The sequence below is a fragment of the Pituophis catenifer genome, unplaced genomic scaffold, assembly GCF_029215685.1.
Source record: "Pituophis catenifer annectens isolate HBS135680 unplaced genomic scaffold, rPitCat1.0.hap2 SCAF_8, whole genome shotgun sequence".
Lineage (NCBI taxonomy): Eukaryota > Metazoa > Chordata > Lepidosauria > Squamata > Colubridae > Pituophis > Pituophis catenifer.
In genome coordinates, this window is record NW_027256888.1 from 24,405,382 (window position 1) to 24,423,256 (window position 17,875).

Below are 17,875 nucleotides of genomic sequence, written 5' to 3' on the forward strand. Positions count from 1 at the left end.
GGTCCGGGGTGGAGATGTAAAGCTGGGTATCATCAGCATACTGATGATACCTCACCCTGAAACTACGAATAATCTCACCCAGCGGCTTCATATAGATGTTAAAGAGCAGGAGGGACAGAACCAACCCCTGCGGCACTCCACAAGTGAGGGGCCTCGGGGAAGATCTCTGACCCCCCACCCAAACAAACTGCGTACGGCCCGAGAGATAGGAGGAGAACCACTGTAAAACAGTGCCTCCCACCCCCAGCCCCCAGAGCCGTCGCAGTAGGATACCGTGGTCAATGGTATCAAAAGCCGCTGAGAGGTCAAGTAGCACCAGGATGGAGGAATAACCCCCATCCCGGGCCCACCAGAGATCATTCACCAGGGTGACCAATGCTGTTTCTGTGTTGTGTCCGCGCCTGAAGCCCGATTGGTATGGGTCCAGGTAATCCATTTCCTCCAGGAATTGTGGAAGTTGGTATGCCACCACAGATTCAACAACCTTCACTATGAAGCAAAGGTTGGAGACAGGACTAAAGTTGTTCAGGGAGGCTGGATCCAGAGCAGGCTTCTTGAGTAGGGGGCGAACCACCGCCTCCTTAAGTATGGCAGGGAAGACCCCATCCCTCAAAGAAGTGTTGATAATTGCCTGGATCCAGTCTCCAGTCACCTCTCTGATTGCCAGAGCAAACCAGGAGGGACATGGGTCCAACAAACAGGTGGCAGACCCCAATCTACCCACAATCCTGTCCACTTCATCAATGGACACAGGGTCAAAGTCAACCCAGATGTTACCTTCAAGACTTGCTCCCACTTCCTCGTCAGATCCTGCCCAGTCAGAGTCCAACCCCGTCCGGATCTGAGCGACTTTGTCCTGCAGAAATTGTACAAAACCCTCAGCTCTGCCTTGTAAGGGGTCCTCCCTCACTCACTGATTAAGGAGGGAGCGGGTCACTCAAAACAAGGCTACTGGGCGATTTTCTGCAGACGCAATGAGAGCAGCGAAATAATCACGTTTCGCCGCTTCCATTGCCACAAGATAAGACCTAATATGGGTTCTTAACTGTGCTCGATCAGATTCGGAACGAGACGATCTCCAACAGCCCTCTAGGCGTCTCTTCCATGCTTCATCTCCCACAGTTCCATGGAGAACCATGAGCTACCTGGGATCTGTGTCAACGGAGAGGCCGCAGAGGGGCGATTCGATCCAGCACCCTGGTGGAAGCCCGTTCCCAGGCATCCACCAGGGCCTCTGGTGAATCACGGGCTAGGTCAGTGGGAAATGTCCCAAGCTCTGTCAGGAACCTATCAGGGTCCATTGAAACCCTGATAGGTTCCTGAGAGGGGTTCCAGTGGTGGGGGTTGGCGGATGGAATGTCTAGCTTAAGGAGGGAATGGTTGGTCCACAACAGGGGTTGGATGGAAAGTTCACCCCTACCCCGAGCATTTATCCACTGCCCAGAGACAAAAATCAGGTCGAGTGTGTGACCACCACTGTGAGTTGAGCCCTGTACAACTTGAGTCAGGTCCATGGCCGTCATGGAGGCCATGAACTCCCGAACCAACTCAGATGTCTCACCGGCTGATGGGAGATTAAAATCTCCCACAACCATCAGGTTGGGGAGCTCAACCATCAGTTCGGCTAAAACCTCGAGCAGTGCAGGCAGGACTGAAGATACGCAGCTGGGAGACAGGTACGTAATCAACAGAGCCGACTGTACAACTTGAGTCAGGTCCATGGCCGTCATGGAGGCCATGAACTCCCAAACCAACTCAGATGTCTCACCGGCTGATGGGAGATTAAAATCTCCCACAACCATCAGGTTGGGGAGCTCAACCATCAGTTCGGCTAAAACCTCGAGCAGTGCGGGCAGGACTGAAGATACGCAGCTGGGAGACAGGTACGTAATCAACAGAGCCGACTGTATCCCAGGGTCCCATTTCAACAGGAGTGATTCACACCCGCCTATCTGAGGGACAGTGACCTCCCTAGGTCTAAGACCTTCCCTAATAACAACTGCCACCCCACCACCCCTCCCGTGGAGTTGCGGCTGGTGTAGTACACGGAAACCTAGAGGACACAAATCAGAGAGACCTGGGCCCAACCAGGTCTGCTCCCTCCTCATTGATCAATTCTCGTACGAGAGGAGCCTTATTAACAACGGACCTGGCATTAACATACACCAGTCGGAGTCCTGGATTCTGCACTCCTAGCCCCCCAGGAACACAGGCAGAACCGTGAGGGCCAGAGTGCTGAACCCGCTGCAAGCAGCGGGGGCGTGCCCCTCTGATGTCCATACGCCCTCTATATCCTCCAACACCATATCTCCCAACCACCACGGTGATAAAATGACCCTCGGCCCACCGTACTCCATCCGGCCCCCCCCCACCCTCCCCACTGCCGCCGTTCGACAGGCAGGCTCCCTGATCTGTAAGGACCCCCCCCCCAGGTCCTGTCTCTAAATACCCCCTCCCCCTCCCTGAACCCCGTAAAAGTTTCCTTAAAAATTTCCCCAAAAAATCCCTCAACCTCCTCTTCGCAGCATGCCACCTCTCGGGGTTCCAAAACCTGTCATCAAGGTAGGCCCTCGATACTATGGAGGGCCAGGCCTGCGAGATGGGGGAGTCTCGCAGTGCAAGAAGCTTGGTCACCGAGTACATCTAAGAACCGAAGGATGGGGATGACGTCTGGCCTGGGCTCAACAAGATGGTCTAAAGAGTCCTGGAATGTAAGAGCAGAAAAACTCAGTACAGCAAACTGGACTCCACTGTCCTCTCATGACAGTGGGAGGAGACTCGTGCCATTTTGACATGTTCAGAGGGTAAAACATCCAAAGCCACCCTCTCACGATGGCAGGCCAAGATGGAAAAGGCTATGGAGAAATCGATGGGCCATCCCCTCTGATAGTGAGATGGCAGTAAAAAGCCGGTTCCCTCAGCACTCGTATCATAATTGCCTACTCTCCAAACAGTTCAGGGGGACAGCTGGAATAAAGCCGATTCACCAGGCAGAATAGTAATAATCCCGGGAGAAGGCGAATGGAACACAAAGGAGACAGCTTGCAGCCAAAGGAATGAGCTGGAGGTAATGACCACAATGAGGCCTGCAGGCAGGACCAAAAAAAGGGGGGGAAGGGGAGACAGCCCGAGGCGACCAAAGGGCCATTCCATGGCTGTCCTCCAACCTCTCCAACCCCCCAGATCTTACAACATCTGGCCAATTCGCATCTCCAGTCTTTGGCCCCCAGATCTCAATAGAGGGCCTCCAGATTCCTGCAGGGATGGACCACCAAAATTGGCCAAACCCCCTACCAGGCCCAGATGGGGCCGAGCAGCCTCTCCCATCGCCATCGTTGATAGCTGCCAGCTGCCACCTCATCACCCCCACCGTCTTCCAGTGGCAGCCGATGCCACCGCAGCTGCCGTCATCGCCGCCGCTGCAGGGCTCCCAACGTGCCCCTGTGTCTCCCGAGGTCTCCAAAAGCCCCCAAGGAAGCCCAGGGCCTAGAGGGAGACCCCTGCATCACCGCCGCCAGCCCAACTGGTATCGCTGCCGCCGCTCCGACCACCGCCACCTCAGGAGAAGGGAAAGGCCTTGTAAGTCTGGCCGCTACCGATGTCATCCCATGGCGCCTTCGATCGGCGATTCCTTCCCGGCCCTGGCGTTCCGGGGACTGAAAAAGCCTTCAACAGGTTAGGGAGGAATTCCCCTAGTCAGGACAGGGGCCAAAAAGATTCATTTGGCCCCAAGACACCCAAAAACAGCCAGGGTCACCCCATTGCTTGGATGCATCTCAAACGGGCACCGCCATCTTGGACATGCGCAGGAAATAAAATCAATGAAGTGATTGCATCAAATTTTTTAACTCCATCATCTCCGAGGTTTTCTGTATTTCTGTCGATGAGGGGCTTGCTGTTGGATGTAAATGTGATGTAAATTTCTTCATTTCCACCTTTTAAAATAATTTTGTAATCCACTTATGATTTATTTATAATCCAAGTATCTAATCCTCCTTGATGGTTGGATTAGCAAAATCAAAAATATAAAAATGAAGTGTAAAAATTAAAAATAAAGTTGTGAAAGTTGGACCCTAAGAAAGACTGAGCACCAAAGAATTGAGGCCTTTGAACTGTGGTGCTGGAGAAGACTCCTGTGAGTTCCTTGGACTGCAAGGCGATCAAACCAGTCAGTCCTAGAGGAGATCAACCCTGACTGCTCTTTAGAAGGCCAGATCCTGAAGATGAAACTCAAAATACTTTGGCCACCTAATGAGAAGGAATGAACTGGAGAAGAGCCTAATGCTGGGAAAGATTGAGGGCAAAAGAAGAAGGGGATGGCAGAGAATGAGGTGGCTGGATGGAATCACTGAAGCAGTAGGTGTGAGCTTAAATGGACTCCAGAGGATGGTGGAGGACAGGAAGGCCTAAAGGAACATTGTCTATCAGGTCACAATGGGTCAGACACGACTTCGCAACTAACAACAAATGTTCAACTTTTGCTTGCAATTATCTTGTGATGGAACCCCCACAATTCCAAGAGATAGGCTATGCCACTGCTTAATATTGCTCATGGTCAAGAAATTTTTCCTTATTTCAAATTTGGATCCCTTTCTGTAAATTTTTCACCCATTGGATCATGCCTTCCTTGGGCACTGTGGACCAAATGACACCTGGAAAATTGCCTACATTTGGTAATACATTAGATGACAAAGAACAATGTATAATTAAACCCAGACAAGAGGATAATGTTGATAACATGGCCTTTCCCAAAGTATCTGGAAGTGTGGTTTAAAACTCAGCTGTTAAGGAGTGCTTAGACACAGCCATTGACCTTCCTGATTGGATTTCAGATGCTGGCGGGAGGGGGAAGAAAGCATTTGGTCTTGAAAATGCCTCTGCCTTATTAGATTTTGTAATTTAACTATTGCAATCTTCTCTACATAGGAGTGGTGTAAAGGGTGGCAGCAAAACTGCAAGATTGTTAATAAACATTAGTCAATAATATGTAATCCTTTGCTTGTTTTTGTTAACCTTTATGGGCACTCACTAGAATGGAAAAAGAGAGTACAAATAAGGTCATAAATGGAGAGGGACTGAGCCTGAAGCTGACTTCTGTTAAGGAGGGAGTCCCATTCCAAATTTTCTTTTTGCAAAATTTTCATGGCTATTGCAATCCAGATGTACATGCCCCCGGTCCAAAATAATATGCTTCCGTACCCCAAGCAGCTGATATTTATGCTGCACAAATAGCTTAGCCAAGGACCGGGCTGAAGGAATTCTGGGGCATGCCACAAAATGGGTTTGTTTGGGAGGCTTCCGGTGGCACCGCAGGTGCTGACAGATGTTCCTCTCGGACCATCAGCCCCGTGATTTTGTTAAAACTACCAAGACAGCACAAATCAGCTGTCTGGTGGTTTGGAAACCTTCCCCTCGGGAGAAAAGAGGAAGGCAAGCAGCCGAACAAAGGTAGAGCTCCCCAAAAGCCCTAGGAGTAATTCTGGGGATTGGAGGGTGAGAGCTCCCTGGTAGTTCGACTGAGCTCTGAATCCGAGGCTTTTCTGCTTCAAGCAGAACAAGACGCTGCGACCACCCCTGCAATCAACATTCAGATTCAAAATAAGCTTAAAGCAGGCAGAACAAAAACAGGAGTCCTAGCAACTGCAAGTACTGAACTTTAACTATGTGTCTATACTTCTTCCTTCTAAGACTTTTAAAATGAAAGCAAAAATGGCGCCTGAACTGTAACAGGGCGTGAAAGTGAAAGTTATAGTGAAAGTGATAGTTAACATCGTTAATGCTTCTAAGGCTGTTTAAGATTACTGGATTCTACACTAAAGAAAGAAAGAAAGATTTAAAGTGGAAAGGCTACAGTTTGGACTTTAAATAAACTATAATACTTAAAAAAGATTTAGAAACATTTGGATTTATTGATTTGGTTGCTGTAGGAAGTATAAATTGAAAGCTAAAAATGGCTTCTAAGCAAATAAAATCTGGCTTTAAAAGTGCTGGAGGATCGCCAGCACAACCATCAAAACTACAATCTTTGTCTACTTCAAACCCACAAATCCTGACTTTGGAAGTTTTACAGGAATCTCTCCAGGAGGCTTTGAAGCAACAAACTTCTTTTTTAGAGGGGAAAATTAAGGGAGTGTCTGAAGAGATGGCAGAAATTAAAGAAGTCATACAAATTCGGAATAAGAAAATAAGAGAAGATATAGTAATGGCATTTCAGGGTCTGGCAAAACACATTGAATTGTTGGATGAAAGAGTAGAAGAAATTAATCAGTCCAATCTGAATTTGGAAAATAAAATGGATGAAGTTCAGACCAAGGTGGATAGGGCAGACGATGAAGTGGTGATGTTACACTATAGAGTGATGGAATTTGCCCTGAGAGTAAGAGGTCTGAGAGAACACAATCGAGAGAACTTGAGAGAGATCTTTGCAGAGGCTTTTGCAAAGATAACTGGGGAGCAACAAGCAGATTTCTCATTGCAAATTGACAAAATATATCGTGTTAATTCCTGGTTTGCTAGACAGAATCAATTGCCAAGAGACATTGTGATTTATTTTACAACGAGGAGGACCCGAAATGAAATTTTACAAGCTTTCTATAAATATAAACTTCAAATTGCAGGACAAGAGGTTTTAGTGTTGAAAGAAATTCCCCCCAAAATGTTGAGAAGCAGAAAGGAGTTTGCTTTCTTGGTGGATGAACTTAGAAATCGACAGATTCAGTTTAGATGGGATGTTCCAGCTGGACTGGTGGTGAATTATATGGGAGAAAGGTATCGTCTTAACACAATTTGGAAGGCAAGAGATTTTTATACTAATGTATTAAAGGCTGGATGTCCACCATCTCAGGAAATGAGGAGAAGAAAAGAAGAGCTGGCGATACAGGGACAGAAGGAAAGTAAACAGCCACAAGCTGCAGGAGAGACCTCGCTTAGTGTAGAAGATTTATTGCAATTTTTTGGTACTGATCAACCTTTGGAAGTAGCAGAAAAAAGAGACAAACCAAAAGATCAAAGACAGACTCGCGCTGCAGCAAAGCAAAAAGAACAAGATTTAAAGTCACAGCAATCCCAAATGAAAGCTCAAGAAGCTACAAAAACAGAAGCAGTGGGAGGAGCAAGGCCGAAGAGAAAGGTGAAGGAGGATCTTCAGCTGGCATTCTTAAAGCTTCAAGGTGCCAAGAATGGTAACTAAATTTTTGACCTGGAATGTCAATGGTTTGAATTCACCACAAAAGAGAAAGAAAATATTTCATTATTTGAAACAGTTTAAAAACTATGTAATTTGCCTACAAGAAACACATATTAGAGTGTCAGATCAAAAATACTTGATAAATTCAAGATTGGGGACACATTTTGTTGCATCTGCTCCAGAGAAGAAAAATGCTATAGTTATATACCTAAGGACAGATTTAACAGCTAAATTAATTGAGGCAGATGCTCAAGGAAGATATATTGCAATTGAATTCCTAATAGAAGGGAAGAAAACACTTTTAATTGGAGTATATGCTCCTAACCAACAGCAAGAAAAAATTTATAAGCTTTTGCATACCAAAATAATACAATGGGATTATAAATTGTGTATATTAATGGGTGACTGGAATGGAGTATTGGATACCCAAAAGGACAAAAAAGGATTACTTCAAAATACCCAAAATCGTGCAAGATTGCCTAAATCTTTTTTTTTTATTAAAAAGTTTTATAAGAAATACAAACATTTTTCCCGCCGCCCTTCCCCCCTCAGCCCTTCCCTCTCCCCTTGCCCTTCCACCCATCCCCCTCTTCCCCCCACCCATCTCCCTTGATTTCCCAGGACAAGCACAGGGTATAGCATCCACAAACATAAAACTAAAATATGCTAACAAATTGTTGATTTCAAATTCTTTCTAGGTCTTTAACTCCTTATAACTCAAAACACTATAAACATAAACTAAAAGTTAAAAATGTTTCACTCATAAGCTATATGAATCTTCTTAGTCTAATACTTGTTTTGAATATAGTCAATCCATCTTCTCCATTCCGTTATGTATCTTTTGTTTGAATGGTCTTTAAGATATGCTGAAATTTTTGCCATCTCTGCCAAATGCACGACTTTTAGTGTCCATTCCTCAATAGTAGGTGGATCTTCCTTCTTCCAATACTGTGCCACCAGTAACCTGGCAGCTGTTATTAAATTCAAAACCAACTTAGTTTCTATTACAGTACAATCCATAACTATTCCCAACCAAAAAAAAAAAAAATGTGGTGTAAATTTAATTTTTTTCCTTAAAATATTTTGCATAATCCACCATATTTTTATCCAAAAAGCCTTAATTTTTTTACATGTCCACCATATATGAAAATATGTAGCATCTTCACATCCACATCGCCAACACTTAGGATGTAAGTTTGGATACATACAGGCTAGTTTTTTGGGATCTAAATGCCATCTATAAAACATTTTATAAAAGTTCTCTCTTAAGTTTTGAGCTTGTGTAAATCTTACATTTCTAACCCATATCTTTTCCCATGTTTCCATCATTATTGGTTCTCCTACATTTTGTGCCCATTTTATCATACAGTCCTTGACTAGCTCTGTTTCTGAATCTATTTCCACTAACACATTATACAACCTTTTTATATGCATTTGACTTTTGTCTCTTATTCGTTTTATCAAATTCTCATCCTGTTGCGAAATACCAATTTTTTGATCTCTCCATCTGGCCTGCAGCTGCCCATATTGAAACCAAGTTCTAATTATTCCTTCTTCTCTTAATTGCTCCATAGGTTTTAATTGTAGTCTGACTCCTTCTTTATAAAGGAGTTCTTTGTATGTAGTCTTATCTTGCTTTTGTTCCAAATTTATATTCTCTATCGCGTGTCTGGGTACTGTCCATATTGGTAACTTATCATTTAATTTATATTGATACTTTTTCCAGACACATAATAGAGCATTTCTTAATATATGACTTTTGAAAGTCTTATCTACTTTTTATCAGACAATAAATAAGCATACCAGCCATAGACCAGACCATATCCTTCAATATTTAATATCCTTTCCTCCGTTAAATTTATCCAATCAGTAATTGCTGAGAGGGCAGCGGCTTCGTAGTACAATCTTAAATTGGGCATTTTAAGACCTCCTCTTTCTCTTGTATCTTGCATTATCTTTTGATTTACTCGCGGTTTTTTCCCTGCCCAAACAAACTTATTTATGCCCTTCTGCCATTCCTTCAAATTTTCATCTTTTTTAAGTATAGGTATCATTTGAAAAAGAAATAAAAACCTTGGTAAAACATTCATTTTTACTGCGGCTATCCTTCCCAGCAAAGACAATTGTAGTTTTTTCCAATTTTCCATCTCTTTCTGTATTTTTTGCCATAACGATTCATAGTTGTGCTGATATAATTTCGTATTTGTGGTCATAATATAAACCCCTAAATATTTAACCTTCTTAACTATCTCAAATCTTGTTACCCTTTCTATCTCTTCTTTTTGGCTTCTAGTAATATTTTTAACTATTATCTTTGTTTTAACTGTATTTATTTTAAAACCAGATACTTGTCCATACAAGTTAATTATATCCATCAAGGCTGTAATTGATTGTACTGGTTGGGCTAAGGTAACAACCAGGTCATCCGCAAATGCCCGTAGCTTATACTCATGCTGTCTAATTTTAATTCCCTTTATTGTATCTGTCCCACATATTTTACTCAGTAAGATTTCCAGCATCAAAATAAACAATAATGGAGAAAGGGGACAACCTTGCCTTGTTCCTTTTTCTATATTAAAAATATCTGTTAAACCACCATTGATTATTATTTGCGCTGTTTGTTTTTGATGTATTACCTTAATAGATTGTATAAAATGTTCTCCAAGTTGCATCCTTTCTATTAATTTTAATAAAAAATGCCAATTCAATCTATCAAAGGCTTTCTCAGCATCCAAAAATACTAGCACTGCGGGGACTTGGTTGTTCCTTTCCAAATACTCTAGTAAGTTAACAACTTGCCTTACTTTTCATTTGTCTACCATTTATAAAACCAGTTTGATCATGATGAATCATTCGCTGCATAACTGTCATTAATCTATTTGCTAATATTTTAGCAAAAATCTTATAATCTGTATTTAAAAGTGAAATTGGCCCATAGTTTTTTGGATCTGTATGATCCTGACCCTCTTTTGGGATGAAAGAAATAAAAGCTGTCTTCCAAGTTGGAGGTACCTCTCCTCCCTGTTGTATATTATTGAATAGTTCCTTCAATGGTTCCACCATTTCCTCCTGTAAGCTTTTATAATAAACAGCTGTCAAACCATCCATCCCAGGAGCTTTACCCACTTTCAACTGCTTAATTGCAAGCAAAATTTCCTCGGAAGTTATCTATTGATTTAAACTATCACTCTGCTCTTTTGAAGTTATGTAGATGTTCTCTTTCTGCAAATATCTATCTATATCTATATCTTGAATTTTCTCACTGGCATACAGCCTTGAATAAAACTCTTAAAAAGTTTTTTTAATCAGTTCTTGCTCATAAACCTCTTTACCCTTGTATTTTATTTTCTCTATAGTCTTTAATTATATACTCTTTAATTTCTGCTTTTTCCTTAACATATATGCTAACCACCTACCTGGTTTATTAGCATTACAAAAAGTATTATGTTTAGCATATTGTAAATTAGTTGCCACTTAATCTGCTATTAACATATTAAATTGACCTTTCAGTAAATTAATTGCCTCTTTAATTTTCTTATCTGTTGGATTAGCTATCAAAGCTCATTCCTGTTTTCTAATCTCATCTTCTAATTCTTTTCTTTTTTCCCCCTGTTTTTTTCTATATTTATTATTCAAATATATCAAAATGCCTCGCATATATGCTTTACTTGCATCCCATACCATTTCCATAGATGTACCCTTTTGCATATTCATAACAAAAAATTCCTTCATAAATTTTTTACACTCTTTTACATTTTCTTCATATCTAAACAGATTATCATTTAACCTCCAGGACCTCCTAGGCCCTTTTCCATACTCCAGTTCCAACCAAACTGGACTATGGTCTGTCAATGTTCTTGAACAAATCTTCGTATTCTTCACCCTAGAAAAAAGATCATTAGTAATTAGTATAAAATCAATCTGTCAGCGTTTCAACGCTGGCATAGAGAGAGCAGAGGAGAGCGAGAGATAAACTCTGAAACTTTTGCCTGCTAAATCCCTTTGAAGCCCGGTTGTCATGGAAATGAGGAGAGGGGGGCACATTCCTGGGAAATGACGAGGAAAAGAAGTCTGAAGAATGACTTGGAAGACAGCCAATGAGAAGCAGAGATTTGGGGATCGGAAAGGGAGGGATTGGGAGGCAAAAGGTCAGTCTTGTCCACGCGGACTCATGATAGGGTGGCTGAGCTCAATTAAAGAAAGATTTCCTTAAAGATTGGCAGTTTGGAAATTCATTTAATTTTGAGATAGCACCGCAGTCTGACAGATGGACAAGACTCAACTTTCCAAGCCAAACTGGCAAACCTCCAGCCCTCCAGCTCCTTACCAGATGTTTGGACCGATTGGAGGGAAGGGTCTGAAGCTATGGCAGCAATCCAGCTCTCTACTGAAAGTCTGCTTCAAACGGCTGTGAACCAGCCACCCCTCCCTACTCCAGCCAACTTGGATGCAACGGGGCCATCCCCTCCCCCAGCAAAGATGCAACCCCCCCTTCCCCCCCCACTGCCACAGGATTACCAAGGACAGATGATCATGCTTCAGCCCAAGAGAAGAAAAAATGATAAACCTTGGTGGACTTTGCCAAAATCTGCAGAAGCTGAATTCTCCTTTCCAGATGCTAAAGGTAAGGGGAAGCCCCTGAGTAAACTGGGAAGGGCGGATTGGTTATGGGATTGGCAGTAGGCCAGACAGAAAGAAATTTCAATCCTGCCACTCGAAAGCCCCATGGAGGAGTTAAAGCAAAATTTTGAACGTGCTGTCAGCCTGGAAGATGGTCCATCCTGCAGGCCCAAAGATAGAGGGAGGCCAGCTGACCCTGTTGAACCAAGCCACCATAGAAGGGGGCCCAGCCCTTCCCCCTCCCACACCAGAAGGAAGGAAAGTCCCAGTTTGCATCCATGGGTTCCTCCTCTACCCAGCAAACATACCAGCCTACGCAAGGCATCACCCCCCCACCCCCAAATGAGAGATGAGGAAGAAACCCAACGATACTCCAGACAGGCACACAGAGCCCGGCCATGGGAGGACGGGCCACCGAGGGCAGAGCCACCCCGGTTCAGAGGGAAATTTGATGGGGATCCAGACCAGGTGGCACAGTTCCTCGATGCAGCTGAGGTCTATATCGAGAGTTATGGGCACCTTTACCCATTCCCCAGAGCCCTGGTCAATGCCATTTCAGAAGGGCTGGAGGGAGAAGCAAAGACTTGGTCATCAGCCCTCCACAAGAATAGAGCCCCCCAACTGCAAGACGCAGATGATTTCTTGCAACTATTGCGGGCGAGGTACGAGGAAGTAGGGGAGGACCCATATGTGGAAGACGAACTCAGAAGCCTAGTCCAGAGAGGGAAGCCCATCAAGGAACACATTCGTGAATTCTGAAGAGTCGTGGGCACCTTGCCTCCCCTACCTGAGCAACTGCTAGTGTATTTTTTCAGAACCAGCCTAGATAAGCGGATCACTCAAGTGACCGCTTATTGGGACATCCCGAACCGACTCTCTGAATGGTTCCATGTGGCGATGCAAGTTGAAAGGGGACTGCGCGCCAACGACATGCTAGAGCAACCAGAGGCCAGGGAGAGATACCAATCGGACCCGAGGCCACAAATCAGACGAGCAACCATGGCACCACGGCCTACCCAAAGGCCTTTCGTTCCGCAGAACCCAATGAGATGCTACAGATGTGGAGGAATGGGCCATCTAGCAGCAGCCTGTGGAACCCCGGGCCTGAGGCCAAACCCTCAGCCAAAGGCACAACGAGAACAGGGCCCCAAGCGAGCCACTGATGCGCCATGAAGTCTCCTCCCCAGCACAGAGGTCTTCACCCACCTGACCGAGACAAAGGGAGTCCCGGATGATGGAGACCAATTCCCCGACTCGTATGACAGTGAGGACAAGGGTGAAGATGACCCAATGGTGAGTGGACCCATCCACCTTTTCCTTTTCCCCATACACCTAACAGCCCCGAAGACAGGTACCCAAGAGACTTTCCAAGCCCTGATAGACTCGGGCTGCACTAGGTGCCTGATTAATCTACCCACAGTCCTAAAGTTGGGAATCCGAGCTAAGAAGCTCAACCACCCAATTCGATTTGAGCAAGTTGATGGGACCCTAGTAGGCGGAACGTTCACCACACACCTTGACCGAATGGATGGCAACGCTAAGAGAAACCTGGGAGAATGTCAAGAGGGCGTTAGACAAGGCAGCATGGTCTTATAAGAAACAAGCAGATAAGCACCGAGACCCCCAGAGACCGTTCCAAGTGGGGGGAAAGGTCTACCTCTCCACCAAGTACTTGAGACTCAGACTCCCGACCAGAAAACTGGGGCCGAAATTCATAGGGCCATTTCCAATGGTAAAAGTAATCAACCCAGTTATAGTACAATTGCAGTTGCCCCGGTTACTAGGGAGGATACACCCCGTTTTCCATAGTAGCCTCCTGAAGCCTGTAATAGGGTCAACTTTAAGACTGGTGCCACGTGATCCCCCAGGGCCTTTAATTGTCGGAGGCCAGACCCACTATGAAGTACAGCGGGTTCTCGATTCGAGGTGGCACAGGGGGCGCCTCCAGTACTTAATTAAGTGGAAGGGCTACCCCTTGTCAGAAGCTTCCTGGGTGAAGAGCACAAACATCCAAGCTGACCGCCTCATAGCTAAATTCCATGCAGATCACCCGGACAAGCCAGGAGGGGGTGGGATAACCCCTCGGAGGGGTGAGGTACTAAACTTGTTATTTATTTCACACAGGCCCCGCTGGGAGAGTGAAGGGAGAGTGGCCGGATGTCAGCGTTTCAACGCTGGCATAGAGAGAGCAGAGGAGAGCGAGAGATAAACTCTGAAACTTTTGCCTGCTAAATCCCTTTGAAGCCCAGTTGTCGTGGAAATGAGGGGAGGGGGGCACATTCCTGGGAAATGACGAGGAAAAGAAGTCTGAAGAATGACTTGGAAGACAGCCAATGAGAAGCAGATATTTGGGGATCAGAAAGGGAGGGATTGGGAGGCAAAAAGGTCAGTCTTGTCTACGCGGAGTCATGATCCAGTGGCTGAGCTCAATTAAAGAAACATTTCCTTAAAGATTGGCAGTTTGGAAATTCATTTAATTTTGAGATAGCACTGCAGTCTGACACAATCCTTGAAAAGGATTGGTGTCTATCCGAAAAGAAAGTAAAATCTTTTTCTTCTGGGTTTCTTTCACGCCAAATATCCCTCAACTCCCAATCGTCCATCATCTCCAAAAACGACTTGGGAAATCTTGCTCTTGTTAAAACATTTTGCTTAGGTCCCTTCTTATCCTTTTTTACGTCCAAAATACCATTCCAGTCACCCAATAGGATACAAGTCTTGTATCCCCATTGTATCAACTTTGAATGTAAAAGATTATAAATTTTTTTCTGTTGTTGGTTCGGGGCATATACTCCAATTACCAGTAATTTTTCTCCTTTTATTAAAAGTTCAATCGCTAAAAATCTTCCTTGATCATCTGCTTCAATTAATTTGGCAATTAAGTCTCTTTTCAAATATATGACTATACTGTTTTTCTTCTCTGGTGCTGCTGCTACATAATGTGTACCTAATCTTGTATTTGTCAAATATTTTTGATCTTGTATCCTAATATGAGTCTCTTGTAAACAAATTACATCATTCTTAAATTGTTTAAGATAGTGAAATATTTTCCTCCTCTTCTGTGGCGAATTCAAACCGTTGACATTCCAGGTTAAAAATCTAGTTCCCATCTCTGGGCCTCTGAAGCATCTGGGTCTGGCTCCTCCCACTGCTTCTGTTTTGGTAGTTTCTTGAGTTGCCATCTGAAGTTGTTGCTGTCTTAATTCTTCCCTGCGTTTAGCTGTTGCTGCTCTAGTCTGTCTTTGATCCTTCGGTTCTTCTGATATATCAATTAAATCCAAATCTTGAACAGCAATCTGTAACAATTCTTCTTGACTCATTGAAACTCCCCCCTGGACTACTGTCATCAATTCTTCTCTCTCTCCTTCCATTACTTCCTTCTTTCTTTTTCCTTCTGGTGATTTGGATGTCCCAGCCTTTAACACATTGACATAAAAATCTCTTGCTTTCCATATTGTATTAAGGTGATATCTCTCTCCCGAATATGTCACCACTAGGCAGGCTGGCACTTCCCATCTATACTGTATCTCACGCTTGGAGTATTGGATACCCAAAAGGACAAAAAAGGATTACTTCAAAATACCCAAAATCGTGCAAGATTGCCTAAATCTTTTTTTTTTATATAATGGATGATATGGAGTTGAGAGATATCCGGCGAGAACGAATGTTGAAGAAAAGGATTTTACTTTTTTTTCTGATAGACATCAATCCTTTTCTAGGATTGATTTTATATTAATTACTAATGATTTCTTTTGTAGGGTAAAGAAGACAAAGATATGTTCAAGAATTTTATCTGATCATAGTCCGGTGTGGATGGAATTAGAGCAGGAAAAGGGAGCTAGAAGGTTTTGGAGACTAAATGAAAATTTGTTTAGATATGAGGAAAATGTGAAAGAATGTAAAAAACTAATGAAAGAATTTTTTGCTATGAATATGCACAAGGGTACACCTATGGAAATGGTTTGGGATGCAAGTAAAGCATATATGAGAGGAACCTTAATATATTTGAATAATAAATATAGATGTAGACAAGAAAAGAAACGGGGGGACTTAGAAGAGGAAATAAAAAAGAAAGAGCAGGCACTTATATTAAATTCAACAGATAAGAAAATAAAGGAAACAATAAATTTGTTGCGAGGGCAGTTTAATATGTTGATGGCAGACCAAGTGGCAACTAACTTACAATATGCTAAACATAACACTTTTTGTAATGCAAATAAACCAGGTAGATGGTTAGCCTACTTGTTAAGGAAAAAACAAAAGCTACGTACTATAGAAAAAATAGAATACAAAGGTAAAGAGGTATATCATCAAAATATGATTTAAAAAGCCTTTTTAGAATTCTATACAAAGTTATATGCTAGTGATACAATTCAAGGCAAAGATATAGACAGATATTTACAGGAGGAGAATATCCCTGAAATTACACCAGAGCAAAGGGAAGGACTGAACCAACCAATAACTTCGGAATAAATTATTTTAGCAATTAAACAGTTAAAGGGGGGTAAATCTCCAGGCACAGATGGACCGACAGCTGTTTATTATAAAAATTTGCAGTTAGAAATGGTAGAACCGCTTAAGGAACTATTTTGCAAGATTCAAGCCGGAGAGATGTACCCCCTTCATGGAGAACAGCTTTTATTTCATTGATTCCAAAGGAGGATCAAGACCACAGTTAACCTTAGAATTATAGGCCAATATCGCTTTTAAATACTGATTATAAGATTTTTGCTAAAATATTAGCAAATAGGTTAATGGTAATCATGCAACAAATGACTCATAATGACCAATCTGGATTTATAAGTGGGAGACAAATGAAAGGTAATGTAAGACAAATTGTAAACTTATTGGAATACTTGGAAAGGAACAACCAAGTCCCTGCAGCGCTTATCTTTTTGGATGCGGAGAAGGCATTTGATCGATTGAATTGGCAATTTTTATTGAAAATAATAAAAAAGATGCAGCTTGGAAAATACTTTACACAATCTATTAGAGCAATATATCAGAGACAAACAGCACAAATAATAATTAATGGTGGTTTAACAGAAACTTTTAAAATTGAAAAAGGAACAAGACAGGCATGCCCTTTATCACCATTATTGTTTATTTTAACTTTGGAAGCTTTATTGAATAAAATACGAGGGTCAAATAAAATAAAGGGAATTAAAATTAGACATCATGATTATAGATTAAGAGCATTTGCAGATGACTTGGTTGTTACTTTAACTCAACCAGTACAATCAGCTACAGGTTTAATGGATATAATTAGCCAATATGGACAAATGTCTGGATTTAAAATAAATAAACAAAAAACAAAGATAATAACTAAAAACATGATGGTAAAGCAAAAAGAAGAACTAGAAAGACTAACAGGAATTGAAATAGTAAAAAAGGTTAAATATCTAGGGGTATATATCACAGCCTCAAATGTAAAATTATATAAAAATAATTATGAAATGTTATGGCAAAAAATACAGAAAGAGATGGAGAATTGGGGAAAACTACAATTATCTCTGTTGGGAAGAATAGCAGCAATAAAAATGAATGTTCTACCTAGGTCTCTATTTTTGTTCCAAATGAAACCAATACTCAGGAAAGATGAAAATCTGAGGGAATGGCAGAAGGGTATTAATAATTTTGTTTGGGCAGGGAAAAGACCGAGAATAAAGTTAAAAATAATGCAAGATATACATGAAAGAGGAGGTCTTAAAATGCCTAATTTAAGATTATACTATGAAGCAGCTGTCCTAACAATAATTAGTGATTGGATTAACTCAACCGAAGAAAGAATATTGAACATTGAAGGATATGATTTGATATATGGCTGGCATGCTTATTTATTATATGATAAAAAGGTGGATAAGACCTTTAAAAGCCATATATTAAGGAATGCATTGTTACGAGTTTGGAAAAAGTATCAATATAAGTTAAATTATAAGATACCTATATGGGCAATACCCAGACATGCGATAGAGAATATAAGTGTAGAACAAAAGCAGAGGGTGAGGGCTCCCCAAACGCCTGGAAGCAGCTCCAGACTCGGGATTCTGTCTTTGACGGTGGTGATTA